The following is a 20,744-nucleotide window of genomic DNA, read 5'->3' on the forward strand; positions in this document are numbered from 1 at the left end:
CGTACCAAAACTCAAATAGTCATTGCGTTTAACGTATTTACTCAATAAATATAATTTTTGTACAATGTGTTCATATATATTGTTGGATTATGTGTGCCAAATTTGGATTTATAAAACTAAAAAAATTCGGAGATATTTAAAAAATATTGCTCATTTTGGCCGTTTGCTACGTATTTTCTTAATTTTTAAAATGCTTTTACAACGTGGTTACTTTACGAACACAAACTATTTTTAGGTATGTTAGTCTATGTTTAACATACTATCGATCTGCTATTTTGATTTTTTGAATTTAAGCGTGTTTATATTTTTAATAAAAACCGATTTTTTTTAGATTTTGTGGTCGCTAGAACTCAAATATAATTGTCTCGTTCACTCAAAGTTTATTAAAAATGTAAAATGACTTATTAAAATACCTTAACTATCATTATATAGCAATTTACATAATGAAAAGCTTTATTTTCATTATTAGTCATCATTTAGTTAGCAAATGATAATTTTAAAAGTAAATATTACAATTTTTCGGAATTTTGTTTTCATTCTAAAATTGTAAAACGTTTCAAATTTAAGGACTTGTGGCAGGTCTTGTATTAAATTACGATTTATTTTGTTTAACATACTAGAAACAAAAATTCCTTTAATATGTGTAATTATTAAAACATTCTGCATCCACTAGACGTTGATTTTATTGATTTATATAGTTTTAAAACTGTTAAATTGGCGATTAAATGTCACGAAATTTTAAAATCCTAAGCATTTTCACTGGAACCCAGCATCCTAGGCCTAACAGCATCAACAGCCTACAGTAAACTATAGAATAAACCAGGTATACCGTAAGTTGTTATTTATTTTTGTTGTAATATAGATTTTTTAAATAGTTATAGTTCAATGTTATATATTTAATGTTGTTATCTGACTCTCTGGCGGTAATCTATGAGAGGTAAATAGGGGCCTAGGCCTTAGGTCTATGATGCACACAAAGTGCCAAACCTTGTGTACGGCCCGGGGGTCTCACACGCTCTGCCCAGGCGGCCTAATTAGGCTTACCGCTTAGGCCTCGTTCTACATTAGGCCTAGGCCCTAGTGTCTGTTTACAGGTTTGTAAGTGCATAAACAGAGTAGGCCTAGACCTAACTTTTCTGGAATCTAGGCATAGGATAGGCACTGACTAGGCCTTTGTCTAGAAATAAGCACGGCCTATTATTTACAACTTTTTAGCCTGGCTTGGGGCCTACTGTAGGAGGCCTACTCCTCTACTAGCCTAGTCTAGCTAGGAGGCATAGCCTATCTTAGGCTAGGCCTAGGTAGTACTCAGTGCTAGAAGCCTGCCTAGGCCTAGATGTAGCCTACATCCTAAAACTAGACTAGGCCTAGGCTAGAACCTCTAGTAAGGCTTTGACAGGTATCTAGGCCCTACCTACATTATGTATGTTAGGGCCTATCTGACTTCTAGCATAGCCTAGGCCTAGCCTAGACATTTACAGAAGGTGTACTGTAGTAGGTTTACCTTCTACATCATTAACAGCTAGCTTAGAACAAGCCCCGCATTAAATCAAGCATCCATCCTAAGTATTTTTAACATAATTTTGTAATACTATTATTCACGAATTAAACATACTATTATGACTTACAAAGCAAATTAATTTTTAGTTTTAGTGTCCGGTTTGGAGTATTCAATCAACTACTCAATTTCTGATGACTCAATAATCAATTTAACTTCAGGTATTTTAAGTCTCAAGCTTATTCAACTTATGTTTAATGTGACTAACAACATATAAAAATACAATTACTTTTAGGTCATAAAAATAACAATTACTCCTTAAAAGTATAAATAAACATTAATTCAATCCAAATAATGGTAGCAAAAGAGATGTTTTAAAATAGTAACTATTAAATACTGTTGTGTTGACTGTATTCAGTTTTTTTTTTCAGTGAAACACATTATGGTACAAATGGAGAAAAATGTATCTAGAAGAGAGGAAAATAACAAGATGAAGGAGCAGGAAAAATATGGTATACTTGTCTGTATGGCAATTTTCATACACATTAGTTCATGTTAAAACAAAATGACTATTGAACTATTTTAAGCCCAATTAAATACAACAAAGCACCCAAGTCAATGACATGAAATGTAATTTAACAGGTGTCTTAAATTAATTCTAAAGCCAATACAAAGCAAATACATTTACAATTAAAATGAAGTGAGAAAAGTGTAATGTAACAGTCAGAATTGTTAGAAATGTAATATAAATAAAATACAAAATTAAAACTTTTATTTTAGACAACTTCTAATGTTTATTAAAATGTGCTTTTTCAATTGTTCAGTTACTGCTGTGGTTTCAAACATCCTCCACTTCACATACAAGTTAATGGCTTATTAATAATTAAGGTAATCAGTAAACTCATTATAAATGTTTTGCTTTAATTTACTAACAATGTTTCATTTATCTACTAACCATACATAAACACACTCACACACCAACATACACAAAACACCTTTTAGAATAGCTTGTATTTAATGTAGGACAAAATTAAACATAACAATGTAGTTGTATACCAAAGTTAAACACAGCAATGCAGTTCAATTAGTTGTTGTAGGACAAAATTAAACACAACAAAAGTTTGATCTAGGCTTATTAGTTGTAGGACAAAATTCAACACCAATAAAGCTTAGTTAGTTGCTTAAAATTAAACGGAGGAATACAGTTCAGTTTAGTTTATATTTACTGTATATAAAAATTAAACAGAGCAATGTAGTTCAGTAGTTGGTTGTAGAACAAATTTACACAGGAGAATGCAGTCCAGTTGAGTTTAGTTATTTACTGTATAGGGAAAAAAAATAACAGAGGAATGAAGTTTAGTTTTAGTTGGTTGTTGGACAAAAATGAACAGTTTGGTTAATTGTTGTATGACAAATGCAGACACAGCAATACAGTTCAGTTTAGTTTTTTACTGTAGGAAAAAATAAACACATAAATATTGCAGTTTGTAGGACAAAATTGGTTTAGAAATCATTTATTGACACAACATTAAACTAGTTAGACATGTGTAGCGGTACATTTATTATAGAACACAATTAAGAGTACATATTTAGAAAATCTGAAAGTATAATTGGTTGAGAAATCATCTATTAAACAAACCAATAATACAGGATATTCAAGTAGTTAGACATGTGTAGTGGTACAGTTATTATAGAACACAATTAAGAGTACATATTTTAGACAATCTGAAAGTGTAATTGGTTGAGAAATCATCTATTAAATCACTCAACAATACAGGACATTCAAGTAGTTAGACATGTGTAGGGGTACAGTTATTATAGAAAACAATTAGGAGTAAATATTTTAGACAATCTGAAAGTATAATTGGTTGAGAAATCATCTATAAAACAACCCAACAATACAGGACATCCAAGTAGTTAAACATGTGTAGGGGTACAGTTATTATAGGACACAATTAGGAGTTTGTTGTAGGACACAATTAAACAAAGCAGTTTAGTTAAGTTAGAACAAGCTTCGCATTAAATCAGTAATCAAGCATCCATCGTAAATATTTTAAACATAATTTTGTAATACTATTTTCACGAATTAAAAATACTATATATGACTTATAATGTAAATTAATTTTTAGTTTTAGTGTCCGGTTTGGAGTATTCAATCAACTAGCCTATTCAATTTCTGATGACTCAATAATCAACTTAACTTCAGGTATTTTAAGTCCCACGCTTAATCAACGTTTTAATGTTACTAACAACATATGAAAATACAATTATTTTTAGGTCATAAAAATAACAATTACTCCTTAAAATTATAAATAAAGTAATAAATAATAATAATTCAATCCAAATAATGGTAGTAGGCCTAGTGGTAACAAAAGAGATTTCTTAAAATAGTAACTATTGAATGCTGTTGGTGTTGACTGTATTCAGTTTTTTTTTCAGTGAAAAACATGATGGTACAAATGGAAAAAAGATCTAGAAGAGAGGAAAATTACAAGATGAAGGAGCAGAAAATATATGGTTGAATATATGACTAAAATCATACCTTACATTAAAACAATCAATTAAATAAACATGAAATCAATGGTAGGACATGTAATGAGGCCAGTCAAACTAATAACATATAGCATTGAAATAGAGTAAATGTAAAATAAAGAGGTAATTTAGGTGGAAAAATGCTAATAAAAAAAACAAAAACTGCTAGTACTACAAGTAAAAATGTTTATTCACATATTTTTTTTATTAATTATATTTTCAGCCTCTGCTATGATTAGTACCAAGTATTGTTAATCAGTCACCACTTCTCATGCTTTCAACAAGTCTTACTTCACAATTTGATGTCTTTTAAAGGTAATTGGTCATCTCAATATTGCTTTATGTTTTAAACCATCAGATAATAGTAATAATTGTAGCAGTACAATTAGAAATTAAATTTACATTACATTTATCAAACAAAATGTCTAATGTGATTAGTTGACAACACAATTACAAAAGACAGTAAAAAAGTAGTTAATTTGAAATGCCCAAATTCAATTTAGCTTTCCCTTCTCCAACAGCTGTTCTTGTTTGGGTACATTGTTAAAAATCACAATATATGGTACACAGAAATACAGTCTGTTTAGGTCATAAAAATGAATAATGCACTACAAATGTTATTAGTTTTATTAGTATACTAATGACTATGAATATAATGGTTTTTTTTTTAAACAGTGATAATGGATAAGAAAGAGGATAATCTAGAAGTGGAAGTGGAAACAAGATGAATAATACATTTAGGAAGAAAAAAGAGGAGATGGTTGAATATAACTAATAGTCTATATTTTCATACACATTAATTCATGTTAAAACAAAATGACCATTAAACAATTTTAAGCCCAATTAAATACAACAAAGCACCCAAGTCAATGACTAGAAATGTAATTTAACAGGTGAAATTAATTCTAAAGCCAATACAAAGCAAATACATTTACAATTAAAAATGAAGTGAGAAAAGTGTAATATAACACATCTGAGAATTGTTAGTAAAGTATTATATTTCAAATCCAAAATTAAAACTTTTTTTTAGACAACTTCTAATGTTTATTAAAATGGGCTTTTTCATTTTTTCAGTTACTGCTGTGGTTTCAAACATCCTCCACTTCACATACAAGTTAATGGCTTATTAATAATTAAGGTAATCAGTAATCTCATTATAAATGTTTTGCTTTAATTTACTAACAATGTTTCATTTATCTACTAACCATACATAAACACACTCACACACCAACATACAGAAAAGACCTTTTAGAATAGCTTGTATTTAATGTAGAACAAATTAAATCTTCTTGTAGACCAAAGTTAAACACAGAAATGCAGTCAGTTTAGTTAATTACTGTAGGGAAAAATTAAAAACAGCAATACAGTTCAGTTAGTTGTTGTAGGACAAAATTAAACTAAGGAATACAGTTTTGTTTAGTTATTTACTGTAGGGAAAAATTAAAAGCAGCAATGTAGTTTAGTTGGTTGTAGAACATATTTAAACAGGGGAATACAGTTCAGTTTAGTTATTTTCTGTATAGGAAAACAATTAAAAACATCAATTCAGTTTGGTATAGTTTAGTTAATTGTACTGTAGGACAAATTTAAACACAGCAATGGAATTTAGTTGGTTGTGAAACAAAAGTGAACATAGTTTAGTTTGGTTAATTGTTGTAGGACAAATGTAGACACAACAATGTAGTTTAGTTTATTTGGTTGTAGGACAAATGCAGACACAGCAGTTCAGTTTAGTTATTTACTGTAGGAACAAATATAAACAAGAATGCAGTTTAGTTTAGTTAGTTGTAGGACTTAATTTATTCATAAATAATATATTGACACAATTAAACACAGCAGTTTAGTTTATTTGGTTGTAAGACAAAATTAAACAGAGCAATTCAGTTTAATTTAGTTGTTTGTAGAACAAAACTAAACAGAACAGTTTAGTTTAATTGGTTATAGGAAACAGGTAAACACAGCAGTTCAGTTTAGTTTAGTTTAGTTGGTTGTAGAACAAAATAAACAGAGCAATTCAGTTTAGTTTAGTTGGTTGTAAGACACAATTAAACAGAGCAATTCAGTTCAGTTTAGCTTAGTTGGTTTTAGAACAAAATTAAACAGAGCAATTCTAATTTAGCTTAGTTGGTTGTAGAACAAAATTAAACAGAGCAGTTCAGTTTATTTTATTTGGTTGTAGAACACAATTAAACAGAGTAATTTAGTTTAGTTTAGTTGGTTGTAGAAAAAAATAAACAGAGAAATTCAGTTTAGTTTAGTTGGTTGTAGGACACAATTTAACAGAGTAATTCAGTTTATTTTATTTGGTTGTAGAACAACATTAAACAGAGCAATTCTAATTTAGCTTAGTTGGTTGTAGAACAAAATTAAACAGAGCAGTTCAGTTTAGTTTAGTTGGTTTTAGGACACAATTAAACACAGCAATTCAGTTTAGTTTAGTTGGTTGTAGAAAAAAATAAACAGAGAAATTCAGTTTAGTTTAGTTGGTTGTAGGACACAATTTAACAGAGTAATTCAGTTTATTTTATTTGGTTGTAGAACAACATTAAACAGAGCAATTCAGTTTACTTTAGTTTAGTTGGTTGTAGAACAAAATAAACAGAGCAATTCAGTTTAGTTTAGTTGGTTGTAAGACACAATTAAACAGAGCAATTCAGTTCAGTTTAGCTTAGTTGGTTTTAGAACAAAATTAAACAGAGCAATTCTAATTTAGCTTAGTTGGTTGTAGAACAAAATTAAACAGAGCAGTTCAGTTTATTTTATTTGGTTGTAGAACACAATTAAACAGAGTAATTTAGTTTAGTTTAGTTGGTTGTAGAAAAAAATAAACAGAGAAATTCAGTTTAGTTTAGTTGGTTGTATAACAACATTAAACAGAGCAATTCTAATTTAGCTTAGTTGGTTGTAGAACAAAATTAAACAGAGCAGTTCAGTTTAGTTTAGTTGGTTTTAGGACACAATTAAACACAGCAATTCAGTTTAGTTTAGTTGGTTGTAGAAAACAATAAACAGAGAAATTCAGTTTAGTTTAGTTGGTTGTAGGACACAATTTAACAGAGTAATTCAGTTTATTTTATTTGGTTGTAGAACAACATTAAACAGAGCAATTCAGTTTACTTTAGTTTATTTGGTTGTAGAACAAAATTAAACAGAGAAATTCAGTTTAGTTTAGTTGGTTGTAGAACAAAATTAAATAGAGAAGTTTAGTTTAGTTGTTTGTAGAACACAATTAAACACAGGATTGCAGTTCAGTTTAGTTGGTTGTAGGTGAAATTTAAACACACCAATACAGTTCAGTTTAGTTAGTTGTTTAGGACAAAATAAAACAGCAAATATAACACTGTTGAGAAATAATCTATTGGACAACACAATAATACAGGACATTCAAGTAGTTAGACATGTGTAGGGGTACAGTTATTATAGAACACAATTAGGAGTACATTGTAGTTTGATCTATTGTTTGTAGGATAAATTTAAACACAGCAATGCAGTTCAGTTTAGTTAGTTGTTTAGGGCAAAATTAAACAGAGGAATGTAGTTCAGTTTAGTTAGTTGTTAAGGGCAAAATTAAACAGAGGAATGCAGTTCAGTTTAGTTAGTTGTTAAGGGCAAAATTAAACAGAGGAATGCAGTTCAGTTTAGTTAGTTGTTAAGGGCAAAATTAAACAGAGGAATGCAGTTCAGTTTAGTTAGTTGTTAAGGGCAAAATTAAACACAGCAATGCAGTTCAGTTTAGTTAGTTGTTAAGGGCAAAATTAAACAGAGGAATGCAGTTCAGTTTAGTTAGTTGTTAAGGGCAAAATTAAACACAGCAATGCAGTTCAGTTTAGTTAGTTGCTTTAGGACAAAATTATTGTTCACCTGATTCAAATAAATTCAATAAATGTTGTTGAGTAATCAGTAATTGTTTGGGTATTTTAAAAACACAACATGTGTAGTTTAATATTTAGGAATGTTTAGTTGATTTGATGATAGTAGATGTAGTTGATAATTAGTTATTGTTCACCTGATTCAAACACAATAAATGTAGTTGATTATTCAGTAATTGTTTGGGTAATTTAAACACAACATGTGTAGTTTAATATTTAGGAATGTTTAGTTGATTTGATGATAGTAGATGTAGTTGATAATTAGTTATTGTTCACCTGATTCAAACACAGTAAATGTAGTTGATTATTCAGTAATTGGTTGGGTAATTTAAACACAACATGTGTTTAATATTCTAGGAATGATCTAGTTGATTTGATGATAGTAGGGGTAGTTGATAATTAGTTATTGTTGAGCTGTAACTATCTATGGAACAACTCAACAATAGGTTGTAGGAAAAACAGGATTACTGTTCAGTTTAGTTAGTTCTGTTCTTATAGAGCATAATTAAAAGTACATTGTAGTTTTATCTATTAGTTGTATGAGTTAGTTGTTAAGGGCAAAATTAAACAGAAGAATGCAGTTCAGTTTAGTTGGTTGTATGAGAAATTTAAACACAGTAATGCAGTTTAATCAGTAATTGTTTGGGTAATTTAAACACAACATGTGTAGTTTAATATTTAGGAATGTTTAGTTGATTTGATGATAGTAGATGTAGTTGATAATTAGTTATTGTTCACCTGATTCAAACACAATAAATGTAGTTGATTATTCAGTAATTGTTTGGGTTATTTAAACACAACATGTGTAGTTTAATATCTAAAAATGTTTAGTTGATTTGATGATAGTAGGGGTAGTTGATAATAAGTTATTGTTCACCTGATTCAAACACAATAAATGTAGTTGATTATTCAGTAATTGTTTGGGTAATTTAAACACAACATGTGTAGTTTAATATTTAGGAATGTTTAGTTGATTTGATGATAGTAGGTGTAGTTGATAATTAGTTATTGTTCACCTGATTCAAACACCATAAATGTAGTTGATTATTCAGTAATTGTTTGGGTAATTTAAACACAACATGTGTAGTTTAATATTCAGGAATGTTTAGTTGATTTGATGATAGTAGATGTAGTTGATAATTAGTTATTGTTCACCTGAATCAAACACAATAAATGTAGTTGATTATTCAGTAATTGTTTGGGTAATTTAAACACAACATGTGTAGTGTAATATTTAGGAATGATTAGTTGATTTGATGATAGTAGATGTAGTTGATAATTAGTTATTGTTCACCTGAATCAAACACCATAAATGTAGTTGATTATTCAGTAATTGTTTGGGTAATTTAAACACAACATGTGTAGTGTAATATTTAGGAATGATTAGTTGATTTGATGATAGTAGATGTAGTTGATAATTAGTTATTGTTCACCTGATTCAAACACCATAAATGTAGTTGATTATTCAGTAATTGTTTGGGTAATTTAAACACAGGTAGTTGATAATTAGTTATTATTCACCTGATTCAAATAAATTCAATAAATGTAGTTGATTAATGAGTTGGACACAATTAAACAGAGTAATTCAGTTTAGTTTAGTTGGTTTTAGTACACAATTAAACAGAGTAATTCAGTTTAGTTTAGTTGGTTGTAAGACACAATTAAACATAGCAATTCAGTTTAGTTTAGTTGGTTGTAGGACACAATTAAACACAGCAGTTCAGTTCAGTTTAGTTGGTTGTAGGACACAATTAAACATAGCAATTCAGTTTAGTTTAGTTGGTTGTAGAACACAATTAAACAGAGCAATTCAGTTTAGTTTAGTTGGTTGTAGGACAAAATTAAACACAGCAGTTCAGGTTATAGGACACAATTAAGAGTAAATATTTGAGACAAATCTAACAGACTAATTGGTTGAGAAATCTATCTATCTAATCTATTAGACAACGCAATATTATAGCACATTCAAGTAGTTAAACATGTGTAGAGGTAGAGTTCTTATAGAACCCATTTAGGAGTACATATTTTAAACAAATTTAACAGAATAATTGGTTAAGAAATCATCTATTAGACAACACAATAATACAGAGCATTCAAGTAGTTAGACATGTGTAGGGGTACAGTTATTATAGAACACAATTACGAGTACATTGTAGTTTGATCTATTGGCTGTAGGATAAATTTAAACACAGCAATGCAGTTCAGTTTAGTTAGTTGTTTAGGGCAAAATTAAACACAGCAATGCAGTTCAGTTTAGTTAGTTGCTTAAGGACAAAGTTAAACAAAGGAATTCAGTTTAGTTTTGTTAGTTACAACAAAATTAAAGAGAGGAATGCAGTTTAATTTAGTTAGTTGTTTAGAGCAAAATAAAAAACAGCAAATCTAAAACTATAATTGGTTAAGAACTTTTAGACAAAACAATTATACATGGTACAGTTATTATAGAACACAATTAGGAGTAAATATTTTAGACAAATCTAACATTACAACTGGTTGAGAAATCATCTATAGAACAGCTCAATAATACAGGACATTCAAGTAGTTAGACATGTGTAGGGGTACAGTTATTATAGCACACAATTAAGAGTACATAATTTAGACAAATCTGAAGTATAATTAGTTGATAAATCATCTATTGAACAACTCAACAATACAAGACATTCAAGTAGTTAGGTTACAGTTATTATAGAGCACAATTTAGAGTAAATATTTTAGACAAATTTAACAGTACAATTGGTTGAGAAATAATCTATTGAACAACCCAATAATGCACATTTCACATTCAACTAGTTACACGTGTGGTTCTAGAACAAAATTAAACAGAGCAATTTAGTTTAGTTTAGTTGGTTTTAGTACACAATTAAACAGAGTAATTCAGTTTAGTTTAGTTGGTTGTAAGACACAATTAAACATAGCAATTCAGTTTAGTTTAGTTGGTTGTAGGACACAATTAAACATAGCAATTCAGTTTAGTTTAGTTGGTTGTAGGACACAATTAAACATAGCAATTCAGTTTAGTTTAGTTGGTTGTAGAACACAATTAAACAGAGCAATTCAGTTTAGTTTAGTTGGTTGTAGGACAAAATTAAACACAGCAGTTCAGGTTATAGGACACAATTAAGAGTAAATATTTGAGACAAATCTAACAGAATAATTGGTTGAGAAATCTATCTATCTAATCTATTAGACAACGCAATATTATAGCACATTCAAGTAGTTAAACATGTGTAGAGGTAGAGTTCTTATAGAACCCATTTAGGAGTACATATTTTAAACAAATTTAACAATAATTGGTTAAGAAATCATCTATTAGACAACACAATAATACAGAGCATTCAAGTAGTTAGACATGTGTAGGGGTACAGTTATTATAGAACACAATTAAGAGTACATTGTAGTTTGATCTATTGGCTGTAGGATAAATTTAAACACAGCAATGCAGTTCAGTTTAGTTAGTTGTTTAGGGCAAAATTAAACACAGCAATGCAGTTCAGTTTAGTTAGTTGCTTAAGGACAAAGTTAAACAAAGGAATTCAGTTTAGTTTTGTTAGTTACAACAAAATTAAAGAGAGGAATGCAGTTTAATTTAGTTAGTTGTTTAGAGCAAAATAAAAAACAGCAAATCTAAAACTATAATTGGTTAAGAACTTTTAGACAAAACAATTATACATGGTACAGTTATTATAGAACACAATTAGGAGTAAATATTTTAGACAAATCTAACATTACAACTGGTTGAGAAATCATCTATAGAACAGCTCAATAATACAGGACATTCAAGTAGTTAGACATGTGTAGGGGTACAGTTATTATAGCACACAATTAAGAGTACATATTTTAGACAAATCTGAAGTATAATTAGTTGATAAATCATCTATTGAACAACTCAACAATACAAGACATTCAAGTAGTTAGGTTACAGTTATTATAGAGCACAATTTAGAGTAAATATTTTAGACAAATTTAACAGTACAATTGGTTGAGAAATAATCTATTGAACAACCCAATAATGCACATTTCACATTCAACTAGTTACACGTGTGGTTCTAGAACAAAATTAAACAGAGCAATTTAGTTTAGTTTGTTAGAGGACACAATTAAACAGAGAAATTCAGTGTAGTTTAGTTGGTTTTAGGACACAATTAAACATAGCAATTCAGTTTAGTTTAGTTGGTTTTAGGACACAATTAAACAGTGTAATTCAGTTTAGTTTAGTTGGTTGTAAGACACAATTAAACATAGCAATTCAGTTTAGTTTAGTTGGTTGTAGGACAAAATTAAACACAGCAGTTCAGTTCAGTTCAGTTTAGTTGGTTGTAAGACACAATTAAACATAGCAATTCAGTTTAGTTTAGTTGGTTGTAGGACAAAATTAAACACAGCAGTTCAGTTCAGTTTAGTTGTTTGTAGAACAAAATGAAACAGAGAAATTCAGTTTAGTTTAGTTGGTTTTAGGACACAATTAAACAGAGTAATTCAGTTTAGTTTAGTTGGTTGTAGGACACAATTAAACATAGCAATTCAGTTTAGTTTAGTTGGTTTTAGGACACAATTAAACAGAGTAATTCAGTTTAGTTTAGTTGGTTGTAAGACACAATTAAACATAGCAATTCAGTTTAGTTTAGTTGGTTGTAGGACAGAATTAAACACAGCAGTTCAGTTCAGTTTAGTTGTTTGTAGAACAAAATGAAACAGAGAAATTCAGTTTAGTTTAGTTGGTTGTAGGACACAATTAAACAGAGCAATTCAGTTTAGTTTAGTTGGTTGTAGGACACAATTAAACACAGCAGTTTACTTTAGTCTTGTTTGTTGTAGAACAAAATAAACAGAGAAATTCAATTTACTTTAGTTTGTTGGAGGACACAATTAAACACAGCAGTTCAGTTTAGTCTATTTGGTTGTAGAACAAAATTAAACCGAGCAATTCAGTTTAGATTAGTTGGTTGTAGGACATAATTAAACACAGCAGTTCAGTTTAGTTAAGTTGGTTGTAGAACACAATTAAACACAGCAATTCATATTTAGACAAATCTAAAAGTATAATTAGTTGAGAATTCATCTATTAGCCAAAACAATAATACAGAGCATTCGAATATTTAGACATATGTAGGGGTACAGTTATTGTAGACAACAATTAAGATAATATATTTTAGACAAATTTAAAAGTATAATTGGTTGGGAAATTATCTAGTAGACAACAAAACAATACAGAACATTCAAATATTTAGACATGTGTAGGGGTACAGTTATTATAGAACACCATTAAGTGTACATATTTTAGACAAATCTAAAAGTATAATTGGTTAAGAAATTATCTAGTAGACAACACAATAATACAGAACATTCAAATATTTAGACAAGTGCAATTCAGTTTAGTTTAGTTGGTTGTAAGACACAATTAAACATAGCAATTTAGTTTAGTTTAGTTGGTTGTAAGACAAAATTAAATAGAGAAGTTTAGTTAAGTTGGTTGTAAAACAAAATTAAACAGAGCAATTCAGTTTAGTTTAGTTGGTTGTAGGACAAAATTAAACACAGCAGTTCAGGTTATAGGACACAATTAAGAGTAAATATTTGAGACAAATCTAACAGAATAATTGGTTGAGAAATCTATCTATCTAATCTATTAGACAACACAATATTATAGCACATTCAAGTAGTTAAACATGTGTAGAGGTAGAGTTCTTATAGAACCCATTTAGGAGTACATATTTTAAACAAATTTAACAGAATAATTGGTTAAGAAATCATCTATTAGACAACATAATAATACAGAGCATTCAAGTAGTTAGACATGTGTAGGGGTACAGTTATTATAGAACACAAATAAGAGTACATTGTAGTTTGATCTATTGGCTGTAGGATAAATTTAAACACAGCAATGCAGTTCAGTTTAGTTAGTTGTTTAGGGCAAAATTAAACACAGCAATGCAGTTCAGTTTAGTTAGTTGCGTAAGGACAAAGTTAAACAAAGGAATTCAGTTTAGTTTTGTTAGTTGTTTAGAGCAAAATAAAAAACAGCAAATCTAAAACTATAATTGGTTAAGAACTTTTAGACAAAACAATTATACATGGTACAGTTATTATAGAACACAATTAGGAGTAAATATTTTAGACAAATCTAACATTACAACTGGTTGAGAAATCATCTATAGAACAACTCAATAATACAGGACATTCAAGTAGTTAGACATGTGTAGGGGTACAGTTATTATAGCACACAATTAAGAGTACATATTTTAGACAAATCTGAAGTATAATTAGTTGATAAATCATCTATTGAACAACTCAACAATACAAGACATTCAAGTAGTTAGGTTACAGTTATTATAGAGCACAATTTAGAGTAAATATTTTAGACAAATTTAACAGTACAATTGGTTGAGAAATAATCTATTGAACAACCCAATAATGCACATTTCACATTCAACTAGTTACACGTGTGGTTCTAGAACAAAATTAAACAGAGCAATTTAGTTTAGTTTGTTAGAGGACACAATTAAACAGAGAAATTTAGTTTAGTTGGTTTTAGGACACAATTAAACAGAGCAATTCAGTGTAGTTTAGTTGTTGTAGGACACAATTAAACATAGCAATTCAGTTTAGTTTAGTTGGTTTTAGGACACAATTAAACAGAGTAAAATTCAGTTTAGTTTAGTTGGTTGTAAGACACAATTAAACATAGCAATTCAGTTTAGTTTAGTTGGTTGTAGGACAGAATTAAACACAGCAGTTCAGTTCAGTTTAGTTGTTTGTAGAACAAAATGAAACAGAGAAATTCAGTTTAGTTTAGTTGGTTGTAGGACACAATTAAACAGAGCAATTCAGTTTAGTTTAGTTGGTTGTAGGACACAATTAAACACAGCAGTTTACTTTAGTCTTGTTTGTTGTAGAACAAAATAAACAGAGAAATTCAATTTAGTTTAGTTTGTTGGAGGACACAATTAAACACAGCAGTTCAGTTTAGTCTATTTGGTTGTAGAACAAAATTAAACCGAGCAATTCAGTTTAGATTAGTTGGTTGTAGGACATAATTAAACACAGCAGTTCAGTTTAGTTAAGTTGGTTTTAGAACACAATTAAACACAGCAATTCATATTTAGACAAATCTAAAAGTATAATTGGTAGTTAAACATGTGTAGGGGTAGAGTTCTTATAGAACCCATTTAGGAGTACATATTTTAAACAAATTTAACAGAATAATTGGTTAAGAAATTATCTATTAGACAACACAATAATACAGAGCATTCAAGTAGTTAGACATGTGTAGGGGTACAGTTATTATAGAACACAATTAAGAGTACATTGTAGTTTGATCTATTGGTTGTAGGATAAATTTAAACACAGCAATGCAGTTCAGTTTAGTTAGTTGTTTAGGGCAAAATTAAACACAGCAATGCAGTTCAGTTTAGTTAGTTGCTTAAGGACAAAGTTAAACAAAGGAATTCAGTTTAGTTTTGTTAGTTACTTACAACAAAATTAAAGAGAGGAATGCAGTTTAATTTAGTTAGTTGTTTAGAGCAAAATAAAAAACAGCAAATCTAACACTATAATTGGTTAAGAACTTTTAGACAAAACAATTATACATGGTACAGTTATTATAGAACACAATTAGGAGTAAATATTTTGGACAAATCTGAAGTATAATTAGTTGAGAAATTCTATATGAAACAACCCAATAATACAGGACATTCAAGTTGTTAGACATGTGTAGGGGTACAGTTATTATAGAGCACAATCAAGAGTACATATTTTAGACAAGTCTAACAGTATAATTTGGTTGAGAAGTCATCTAATAGACAGGAAATTCTAGTAGTTCAAATTTGTAGGGAGGGGTACAGATATTATAGAACACAATTAGGAGTACATATTTTAGACAAATCTAACATTACAACTGGTTGAGAAATCATCTATAGAACAACTCAATAATACAGAACATTCAAGTAGTTAGACATGTGTAGGGGTACAGTTATTATAGCACCCAATTAAGAATACATATTTTAGACAAATCTGAAGTATAATTAGTTGATAAATCATCTATTGAACAACTCAACAATACAAGACATTCAAGTAGTTAGGTTACAGTTATTATAGAGCACAATTTAGAGTAAATATTTTAGACAAATTTAACAGTACAATTGGTTGAGAAATAATCTATTGAACAACCCAATATGCACATTTCACATTCAACTAGTTACACGTGTGGTTCTAGAACAAAATTAAACAGAGCAATTTAGTTTAGTTTGTTAGAGGACACAATTAAACAGAGAAATTTAGTGTAGTTGGTTTTAGGACACAATTAAACATAGCAATTTAGTTTAGTTGGTTATAGGACACAATTAAACACAGCAGCTTAGTTTAGTTTAGTTGGTTGTAGGACAAAATTAAACACAGCAGCTTAGTTTAGTTGGTTGTAGGACCAATTTAACACAGCAGCACAGTTTAGTTTAGTAATTAAACAGAGAAATTTAGTTTAGTTGGTTTTAGGACACAATTAAACACAGCAGTTCAGTTTAGTTTAGTTGGTTGTAGAACAAAATAAACAGAGAAATTCAGTTTAGTTTAGTTGGTTGTAGGACACAATTAAACAGAGTAATTCAGTTTAGTTTAATTGGTTGTAAGACACAATTAAACATAGCAATTCATTTTAGTTTAGTTGGTTGTAAGACACAATTAAACATAGCAATTCAGTTTTGTTTAGTTGGTTGTAGGACACAATTAAACACAGCAGTTCAGTTCAGTTTAGTTGGTTGTAGGACAAAATTAAACAGTGCAATTCAGTTTAGTTTAGTTGGTTGTAGGACACAATTAAACAGTGCAATTCAGGTTAGTTTAGTTGGTTGTAGGACAAAATTGGACACAGCAGTTTACTTTAGTCTAGTTTGTTGTAGAACAAAATAAACAGAGAAATTCAATTTAGTTTAGTTTGTTGGAGGACACAATTAAACACAGCAGTTCAGTTTAGTTTAGTTTGTTGTAGAACAAAATTAAACACAGCAGTTTACTTTAGTCTAGTTTGTTGTAGAACAAAATAAACAGAGAAATTCAATTTAGTTTAGTTTGTTGGAGGACACAATTAAACACAGCAGTTCAGTTTAGTCTAGTTGGTTGTAGAACAAAATTAAACCGAGCAATTCAGTTTAGATTATTTGGTTGTAGGACATAATTAAACACAGCAGTTCAGTTTAGTTAAGTTGGTTGTAGAACACAATTAAACATAGCAATTCAGTTTTGTTTAGTTGGTTGTAGGACACAATTAAACACAGCAGTTCAGTTCAGTTTAGTTGGTTGTAGGACAAAATTAAACAGTGCAATTCAGTTTAGTTTAGTTGGTTGTAGGACACAATTAAACAGTGCAATTCAGGTTAGTTTAGTTGGTTGTAGGACAAAATTGGACACAGCAGTTTACTTTAGTCTAGTTTGTTGTAGAACAAAATAAACAGAGAAATTCAATTTAGTTTAGTTTGTTGGAGGACACAATTAAACACAGCAGTTCAGTTTAGTTTAGTTTGTTGTAGAACAAAATTAAACACAGCAGTTTACTTTAGTCTAGTTTGTTGTAGAACAAAATAAACAGAGAAATTCAATTTAGTTTAGTTTGTTGGAGGACACAATTAAACACAGCAGTTCAGTTTAGTCTAGTTGGTTGTAGAACAAAATTAAACCGAGCAATTCAGTTTAGATTATTTGGTTGTAGGACATAATTAAACACAGCAGTTCAGTTTAGTTAAGTTGGTTGTAGAACACAATTAAACACAGCAATTCATATTTAGACAAATCTAAAAGTATAATTAGTTGAGAATTCATCTATTAGCCAAAACAATAATACAGAGCATTCAAATATTTAGACATATGTAGGGGTACAGTTATTGTAGACAACAATTAAGATAATAAATTTTAGACAAATTTAAAAGTATAATTGGTTGGGAAATTATCTAGTAGACAACAAAACAATACAGAACATTCAAATATTTAGACATGTGTAGGGGTACAGTTATTATAGAACACCATTAAGTGTACATATTTTAGACAAATCTAAAAGTATAATTGGTTAAGAAATTATCTAGTAGACAACACAATAATACAGAACATTCAAATATTTAGACAAGTGCAATTCAGTTTAGTTGGTTGTAAGACACAATTAAACATAGCAATTTAGTTTAGTTTAGTTGGTTGTTAGACAAAATTAAATAGAGAAGTTTAGTTAAGTTGGTTGTAAAACAAAATTAAACAGAGCAATTCAGTTTAGTTTAGTTGGTTGTTGAACACAAATAAACAGAGCAATTCAGTTTAGTTTAGTTGGTTGTAGGACAAAATTAAACACAGCAGTTCAGGTTATAGGACACAATTAAGAGTAAATATTTGAGACAAATCTAACAGAATAATTGGTTGAGAAATCTATCTATCTAATCTATTAGACAACACAATATTATAGCACATTCAAGTAGTTAAACATGTGTAGAGGTAGAGTTCTTATAGAACCCATTTAGGAGTACATATTTTAAACAAATTTAACAGAATAATTGGTTAAGAAATCATCTATTAGACAACATAATAATACAGAGCATTTAAGTAGTTAGACATGTGTAGGGGTACAGTTATTATAGAACACAAATAAGAGTACATTGTAGTTTGATCTATTGGCTGTAGGATAAATTTAAACACAGCAATGCAGTTCAGTTTAGTTAGTTGTTTAGGGCAAAATTAAACACAGCAATGCAGTTCAGTTTAGTTAGTTGCGTAAGGACAAAGTTAAACAAAGGAATTCAGTTTAGTTTTGTTAGTTACTTACAACAAAATTAAAGAGAGGAATGCAGTTTAATTTAGTTAGTTGTTTAGAGCAAAATAAAAAACAGCAAATCTAAAACTATAATTGGTTAAGAACTTTTAGACAAAACAATTATACATGGTACAGTTATTATAGAACACAATTAGGAGTAAATATTTTAGACAAATCTGACGTATAATTAGTTGAGAAATTCTATATGAAACAACCCAATAATACAGGACATTCAAGTTGTTAGACATGTGTAGGGGTACAGTTATTATAGAGTACAATCAAGAGTACATATTTTAGACAAGTCTAACAGTATAATTTGGTTGAGAAGTCATCTAATAGACAGGAAATTCTAGTAGTTCAAATTTGTAGGGAGGGGTACAGATATTATAGAACACAATTAGGAGTACATATTTTAGACAAATGTAACATTACAACTGGTTGAGAAATCATCTATAGAACAACTCAATAATACAGGACATTCAAGTAGTTAGACATGTGTAGGGATACAGTTATTATAGAGCACGATTAAGAGTACAGCTGTATTTTAGACAATTCTAACAGAATAATTTGTTTAGAAATCATCTGGTAAACAACACATCAGTACAGAACATTTAAGTAGTTAGACATCTGTAGGGGTACAGTTATTATAAAACATATATACTAGACAAATCTACCAATACAACTGTTTGAAAAATCATTTATTAGACAATAAAACAATACAGGACACTTAACTAATTTCTTAGAAAAAAACAATTACAAATTTAATTATACACCCAAATGCAAAAACCAAAAGTAACTATTGTTAAACAACTGTACTTTTAGTAGTATTACTGATACAATTTTAATGTTTGCAGTCAATTAAATGAACACTTTACATGCTTATTGTGAAATCTGGTTAAATCCTGCAATATTCTTCTACCCACAGTGTGTTGCTGTTTGGACTGTCATTGAAGGAGCATTTTCATAGAATGAGCATACTGAAGTAGAAGTCTAAATGTATTCACCTATTCATTTGAAACTCATCAACATTATACAGCAGCAGCTCCATAGTGTTTGGTTGCATGAATGATTGGCCAGGACTTGTATTCAATGACATTTTTTAACAAACGTTAAAAGCATAGATGCTTACATAGGCCTTAATTCTTTAGCCTTTCCAGGTTAAACTATTGAATTTGTTACCTTTTATAAGAAATAATTATTTTGAATTAATTTAAGCTCTTCCCTTACAGTTTGTTTTTTAGTATTTTGTAAGTTTTATTTTAATTTGTTATTAAATTAAATCAAAGATGAAATAAAGTTATAAAAGTTGTCTTCAATTCTGTGTGCACCTGCTTTTATCTAATACATACAGCTACATATGAAGATTTAACTATTTAAAAAGCTCATCATCCTAAAGTTAAATGACTTAATTAATTGTATTAATCTTCAGTGTTCATGTTTTTGGAAGACAGTACATCTTTAAGTCAATGCGATTGGTTTTTTTAAACTGGTTATATATACTTGTTAAACCTTATTTCTGATTTACTTTAAACTGAAACCTTTTGTTTTGCTGAAAAGGGTCAAGTCATGACAAGTGCTTTTGCACTTCTGGACTTCAACCTGACTGCCATAATTATGAGGTTTACTACAATAAACATGAATTAAAAATGAATTATGAGAACCCTAGCACATGATGATGTTTATGGATGGAGTTGTTGATTTTCTTGTCCATAATTCTTGTAACATCCAAAGTTGTATAACACCGCATCAGTGTTGTCCACAGCGTAGGTCTATTAGTGTCTGTCAACATATGGTTTTTATTATATAAAATGTTATCAACTACATGTTATTAACATGCTCAAATGTTATTTTCTACCAAAAACAAGTTAAAAAAACAATCTTGTATAGTCAATGTATTCAATTATAATCTCTATTCATCCATTTAAAAAGAAATATAACATCATGTTTGCATATACTTGATAACATTTTGTCATACAAACTTACTTGGTGTAGATTACTGTAGAAGCTTACTAAACTTAATCTAGGTACTTGGAAATAGTAACCCACCCCACACTCAGCTTTGTAC

The 20,744-nt window shown here is 29.3% G+C and overlaps 1 protein-coding gene and 1 long non-coding RNA gene across 5 annotated transcripts in view; one reads left to right on the forward strand and one right to left on the reverse strand.

Annotated features, from left to right (window-relative positions):
• The window catches only part of LOC144843358 (uncharacterized), an 851,823-nt gene that overhangs the window by 344,023 nt on the left and 487,056 nt on the right, over window positions 1–20,744 (reverse strand). The gene's annotated exons all lie outside the window — the stretch shown is intronic.
• Window positions 481–19,973, forward strand: LOC144842206 (uncharacterized). 4 transcript variants are annotated; one of them, XR_013612098.1, is made up of 10 exons: window positions 481–830; window positions 1,648–1,719; window positions 1,930–2,010; window positions 2,323–2,386; window positions 3,628–3,704; window positions 3,938–4,081; window positions 4,254–4,345; window positions 4,706–4,911; window positions 5,105–5,168; window positions 19,605–19,973. It is a non-coding gene; the product is annotated as an uncharacterized LOC144842206 (long non-coding RNA). The 4 variants fall into 4 exon arrangements; XR_013612097.1 differs by having other exon boundaries at window positions 1,930–2,022; window positions 4,706–5,168; XR_013612095.1 differs by having other exon boundaries at window positions 498–830; window positions 4,706–5,168.

This window comes from Antedon bifida, chromosome 5 (genome assembly GCF_963402885.1).
Source record: "Antedon bifida chromosome 5, ecAntBifi1.1, whole genome shotgun sequence".
Classification (NCBI taxonomy): Eukaryota; Metazoa; Echinodermata; class Crinoidea; order Comatulida; family Antedonidae; genus Antedon; species Antedon bifida.